Source organism: Lolium rigidum, chromosome 6 (assembly GCF_022539505.1).
Source record: "Lolium rigidum isolate FL_2022 chromosome 6, APGP_CSIRO_Lrig_0.1, whole genome shotgun sequence".
NCBI classification, from domain to species: Eukaryota; Viridiplantae; Streptophyta; class Magnoliopsida; order Poales; family Poaceae; genus Lolium; species Lolium rigidum.
The window spans coordinates 352,750,532-352,757,403 of NC_061513.1; positions in this window are offsets into that span (position 1 = coordinate 352,750,532).

The following is a 6,872-nucleotide window of genomic DNA, read 5'->3' on the forward strand; positions in this document are numbered from 1 at the left end:
TTGTCTTCTCCTCATTGTGCTTCATTGTTGGATCTTGTGAGCTGCCTAACATGATCAAGATCATCTATCCGTAATACTCTATGTTGTGTTTGTCGGGATCCGATGGATAGAGAATACCATGTCATGTTAATTATCAAGTTATTACATATGTGTTGTTTATGATCTTGCATGCTCTCCGTTACTAGTAGAGGCTCTGGCCAAGTTTTTACTTTTAACTCCAAGAGGGAGTATTTATGCTCGATAGTGGGTTCATGCCCGCATTGACACCGGGACGAGTGACGAAAGTTCTAAGGTTGTGTTGTGCTGTTGCCACTAGGGATAAAACATTGGCGCTATGTCCGAGGATGTACTTGTTGATTACATTACGCACCATACTTAATGCAATTGTCCGTTGTTTAGCAACTTAATACCGGAGGGGGTTCGGATGATAACTCTGAAGGTGGACTTTTTAGGCATAGATGCAGTTGGATGGCGGTCTATGTACTTTGTCGTAATGCCCAATTAAATCTCACTATACTTATCATGTCATGTATGTGCATTGTTATGCCCTCTCTATTTGTCAATTGCCCGACCGTAATTTGTTCACCCAACATGCTTTTATCTTATGGGAGAGACACCTCTAGTGAACTGTGGACCCCGGTCCATTCTTTTAATACTCGAAATACAAATCTGCTGCAATACTTGTTTTACTATTTTCTCTCGCAAACAATTATCTTCCACACAATACGGTTAATCCTTTGTTACAGCAAGCCAGGTGAGATTGACAACCTCACTCGTTTCGTTGGGGCAAAGTACTTTGGTTGTGTTGTGCAGGTTCCACGTTGGCGCCGAATCTCCGGTGTTGCGCCGCACTACATCCCGCCGCCATCAACCTTCAACGTGCTTCTTGACTCCTACTGGTTCGATTAAACCTTGGTTTCTAACCGAGGGAAACTTGCCGCTGTGCGCATCACACCTTCCTCTTGGGGTTCCCAACGGACGTGTCAACTACACGCATCAAGCAAATTTCCGGCGCCGTTGCCGGGAGATCAAGACACGCTGCAAGGGGAGTCTCCACTTCTCAATCTCTTTACTTTGTTTTTGTTTCGCTTTATTTTATTTACTACTTTGTTTGCTGCATTATATCAAAACACAAAAAAATTAGTTGCTAGCTTTACTTTATTTACTGTCTTGTTTGCTATATCAAAAACACAAAAAAATTAGTTTACTTGCATTTACTTTATCTAGTTTGCTTTATTTACTACTGTTAAAATGGGCAACCCTGAAAATACTAAGTTGTGTGACTTCACTAGCACAAATAACAATGATTTCCTATGCACACCTATTGCTCCACTCGCTACTACAGCAGAATTCTTTGAAATTAAACCTGCTTTACTTAATCTTGTCATGAGAGAGCAATTTTCTGGTGTTAGTTCTGATGATGCTGCTGCCCATCTCAATAATTTTGTTGAACTATGTGAAATGCAAAGGTATAAAGATGTAGATGGTGACATTATAAAATTAAAATTGTTCCCTTTCTCATTAAGAGGAAGAGCTAAAGATTGGTTGCTATCTCTCGCCTAAGAATAGTATTGATTCCCGGACTAAATGCAAGGATGCTTTTATTGGTAGATATTATCCCCCAGCTAAAATTATATCTTTGAGGAGTAGCATAATGAATTTTAAACAATTAGATAATGAACATGTTGCTCAAGCTTGGGAAAGAATGAAATCTCTCGGTTAAAAATTGCCCAACCCATGGATCGACTACTTGGATGATCATCCAAACCTTCTATGCAGGACTAAATTTTTCTTCGCGGAATTTATTGGATTCAGCTGCTGGAGGTACCTTTATGTCCATCACTCTTGGTGAAGCAACAAAGCTCCTTGATAATATGATGGTTAATTACTCTGAATGGCACACGGAAAGAGCTCCACAAGGTAAGAAGGTAAATTCCGTTGAAGAATCCTCTTCCTTGAATGATAAGGTTGATGCTATTATGTCTATGCTTGCGAATGATAGGACTAATGTTGATCCTAATAATGTTCCATTAGCTTCATTGGTTGCCCAAGAAGAACATGTTGATGTAAACTTCATTAAAAATAATAATTTCAACAACAATGCTTATCTGAACAATTCTAGTAATAACTATAGGCCATATCCTTATAATAATGGTAACGGTTATGCTAATTCTTATGGGAATTCTTACAAAAATAATAGGAATACACCCCCTGGACTTGAGGCTATGCTTAAAGAATTTATTAGTACACAAACCGCCTTTAACAAATCTGTTGAGGAAAAGCTCAATAAAATTGATATTCTTGTTTCTAGAGTTGATAGTCTTGCCTCCGATGTTGATCTTTTGAAATCGAAAGTTATGCCTAATAGGGATATTGAAAATAAAATTGTTACTACAGCAAATGCCATCCAAGTTAGAATTAATGAGAATATAAGATTAATGGCTGAACTGCGTGCTAGGTGGGATAGAGAAGAAAATGAAAAACTAGCTAAAAAGGAAAATGTAGCTAAAGTTTGGACTATTACCACCACTAGCAATGCTAATGATTCATATGTTGCTGCACCTCCTACTATCAATGGTAAAATAATTGGTGTTGGCAATGTTTCTACTCCTAGTGCAAAGCGCGCGAAGTTACCTGAAACTGCTAAAACTGCTGAAACTGCTTGTAATAAAACTGCTGAAATTTTTTCCAACCTTGGGGATGATAATCCCATTGCTTTAGATTGTAATGATTTAGATTTTGATGATTGCCACATCTCTGAAGTTATAAAGTTCTTGCAAAAACTTGCTAAGAGTCCCAATGCTAGTGCTATAAATTTGGCTTTCACAAAACATATTACAAATGCTCTCATAAAAGCTAGAGAAGAGAAACTAAAACTTGAAACTTCTATTCCTACAAAGCTAGAGGATGGTTGGGAGCCCATCATTAAAATGAGAGTCAAAGATTTTGATTGTAATGCTTTATGTGATCTTGGTGCAAGTATTTCGTTATGCCTAAAAAAGTCTATGATATGCTTGACTTGCCACCATTGAAAAACTGTTATTTGGATGTTAATCTCGCTGATAATGCTAAAAAGAAACCTTTGGGGAAAGTTGATAATGTTCATATTATGGTTAACAATAACCTTGTCCCCGTTGATTTTGTTGTCTTGGATATTGTATGCAATGCATCTTGCCCCATTATATTGGGAAGACCTTTTCTTCGAACCGTTGGTGCTACTATTGATATGAAGGAAGGTAATATTAAATATCAATTTCCTCTCAAGAAAGGTATGGAACACTTCCCTAGAAAGAGAATGAAGTTACCTTATGATTCTATTATTAGAACAAATTATGATGTTGATGCTTCATCTTTCGATGTTACTTGATATACACTTTCTGCGCCTAGCTGAAAGGCGTTAAAGAAAAGCGCTTATGGGAGACAACCCATGTTTTTACTACAGTATTTTTGTTTTATATTTGTGTCTTGGAAGTTGTTTACTACTGTAGCAACCTCTCCTTATCTTAGTTTTATGTTTTGTTGTGCCAAGTAAAGTCTTTGATAGAAAAGTAAGTACTAGATTTGGATTATCTGCGCAGTTTCAGATTTCTTTGTCGTCACGAATCTGGGTCTATCTCCTCGTAGGTAGCTCAGAAAATTAAGCAAATTTACGAGCATGATCCTCAGATATGTACGCAACTTTCATTCAATTTGAGCATTTTCGTTTGAGCAAGTCTGGTGGCCTAATAAAATCCATCTTTACGGACTGTTCTGTTTTGACAGATTTTGTCTTTTATTTCGCATTGCCTCTTTTGCTATGTTGGATGAATTTCTTTGATCCATTAATGTCCAAGTAGCTTTATGCAATGTCCAGAAGTGTTAAGAATGATTGTGTCACCTCTGAACATGTGAATTTTTATTATGCACTAACCCTCTAATGAGCTGTTTCGAGTTTGGTGTGGAGGAAGTTTTCAAGGATCAAGAGAGGAGTATGATGCAATATGATCAAGGAGAGTGAAAGCTCTAAGCTTGGGGATGCCCCGGTGGTTCACCCCTGCATATTATAAGAAGACTCAAGCGTCTAAGCTTGGGGATGCCCAAGGCATCCCCTTCTTCATCGACAACATTATCGAGTTCCTCCCCTAAAACTATATTTTTATTCCGTCACATCTTATGCACTTTGCTTGGAGCGTCGGTTTGTTTTTGTTTTTTGTTTTGTTTGAATAAAATGGATCCTAGCATTCACTTTATGGGAGAGAGACACGCTCCGTTGTAGCATATGGACAAATATGTCCTTAGGCTCTACTCATAGTATTCATGGCGAAGTTTCATCTTCGTTAAATTGTTATATGGTTGGAATTGGAAAATGATACATGTAGTAAATTGCTATAATGTCTTGGATAATGTGATACTTGGCAATTTTTGTGCTCATGTTTAAGCTCTTGCATCATATACTTTGCACCCATTAATGAAGAAATACTTAGAGCTTGCTAATTTGGTTTGCATATTTGGTTTCTCTAGAGTCTAGATAACATCTAGTATTGAGTTTTGAACAACAAGGAAGACGGTATGGAGTCTTATAATGTTTACCATATGTCTTTTATGTGAGTTTTTTCTGTACCGTTCATCCTTGTGTTTGTTTCAAATAACCTTGCTAGCCTAAACCTTGTATCGAGAGGGAATACTTCTCATGCATCCAAAATACTTGAGCCAACCACTATGCCATTTGTGTCCACCATACCTACCTACTACATGGTATTTATCCGCCATTCCAAAGTAAATTGCTTGAGTGCTACCTTTAAAATTCCATCATTCACCTTTGCAATATATAGCTCATGGGACAAATAGCTTAAAAACTATTGTGGTATTGAATATGTACTTATGCACTTTATCTCTTATTAAGTTGCTTGTTGTGCGATAACCATGTTTCGGGGACGCCATCAACTATTCTTTGTTGGATATCATGTGAGTTGCTATGCATGTCCGTCTTGTCCGAAGTAAGAGAGATCTACCACCTTAATGGTTGGAGCATGCATATTGTTAGAGAAGAGCATTGGGCCGCTAACTAAAGCCATGATTCATGGTGGAAGTTTCGATTTTGGACATATATCCTCAATCTCATATGAGAATAATAATTGTTGCCACATGCTTATGCATTAAAGAGGAGTCCATTATCTCGTTGTCCATGTTGTCCCGGTATGGATGTCTAAGTTGAGAATAATCAAAAGCGAGAAATCCAAAATGCGAGCTTTCTCCTTAGACCTTTGTACAAGGCGGCATGGAGGTACCCCATTGTGACACTTGGTTAAAACATGTGCATTGCAAAGATCCGGTAGTCCAAGTTAATTAGGACAAGGTGCGGGCACTATTAGTATACTATGCATGAGGCTTGCAACTTGTAAGATATAATGTACATAACTCATATGCTTTATTACTACCGTTGACAAAATTGTTTCATGTTTTCAAAATAAAAGCTCTAGCACAAATATAGCAATCGATGCTTTCCTCTTTGAAGGACCATTCTCTTTACTTTTATGTTGAGTCAGTTCACCTATCTCTCTCCACCTCAAGAAGCAAACACTTGTGTGAACTGTGCATTGATTCCTACATACTTGCATATTGTACTTGTTATATTACTCTATGTTGACAATTATCCATGAGATATACATGTTACAAGTTGAAAGCAACCGCTGAAACTTAATCTTCCTTTGTGTTGCTTCAATACCTTTACTTTGATTTATTGCTTTATGAGTTAACTCTTATGCAAGACTTATTAATACTTGTCTTGAAGTACTATTCATGAAAAGTCTTTGCTTTATGATTCACTTGTTTACTCATGTCATTACCATTGTTTTGATCGCTGCATTCACTACATATGTTTACAAATAGTATGATCAAGGTTATGATGGCATATCACTTCGAAATTATCTTTGTTATCGTTTTACCTCGCTCGGGACGAGCAGAACTAAGCTTGGGGATGCTTGATACGTCTCCGACGTATCGATAATTTCTTATGTTCTATGCCATATTATTGATGATACCTACATGTTTTATGCACACTTTATGTCATATTCGTGCATTTTCCGGAACTAACCTATTAACAAGATGCCGAAGTGCCAGCTCTCGTTTTCTCGCTGTTTTTGGTTTCGTAAATCCTAGTAACGAAATATTCTCGGAATTGGACGAAACGAAGACCCAGGGGCCTATTTTTCCACGGAGCTTCCGGAAGACCGGAGAACATTCGAAGTGGGGCCACGAGGTGGCGACACCACGTGGCGGCGCGGCCCGGGGGGCCCGCGCCGCCCTATGGTGTGGCCCCCTCGTCAGGCCCCCGACTCTGCCCTTCCGCCTACTTAAAGCCTCCGTCGCGAAACCCCTGAGGCGAAAAACCACGATACGGAAAACCTTACTGAGACGCCGCCACCGCCGATCCCATCTCGGGGGATTCTGGAGATCTCCTCCGGCACCCTGCCGGAGAGGGGATTCATCTCCCGGAGGACTCTACACCGCCATGGTCGCCTCCGGAGTGATGAGTGAGTAGTTCACCCCCGGACTATGGGTCCATAGCAGTAGCTAGATGGTTGTCTTCTCCTCATTGTGCTTCATTGTTGGATCTTGTGAGCTGCCTAACATGATCAAGATCATCTATCCGTAATACTCTATGTTGTGTTTGTCGGGATCCGATGGATAGAGAATACCATGTCATGTTAATTATCAAGTTATTACATATGTGTTGTTTATGATCTTGCATGCTCTCCGTTACTAGTAGAGGCTCTGGCCAAGTTTTTACTTTTAACTCCAAGAGGGAGTATTTATGCTCGATAGTGGGTTCATGCCCGCATTGACACCGGGACAGTGATAGAAAGTTCTAAGGTTGTGTTGTGCTGTTGCCA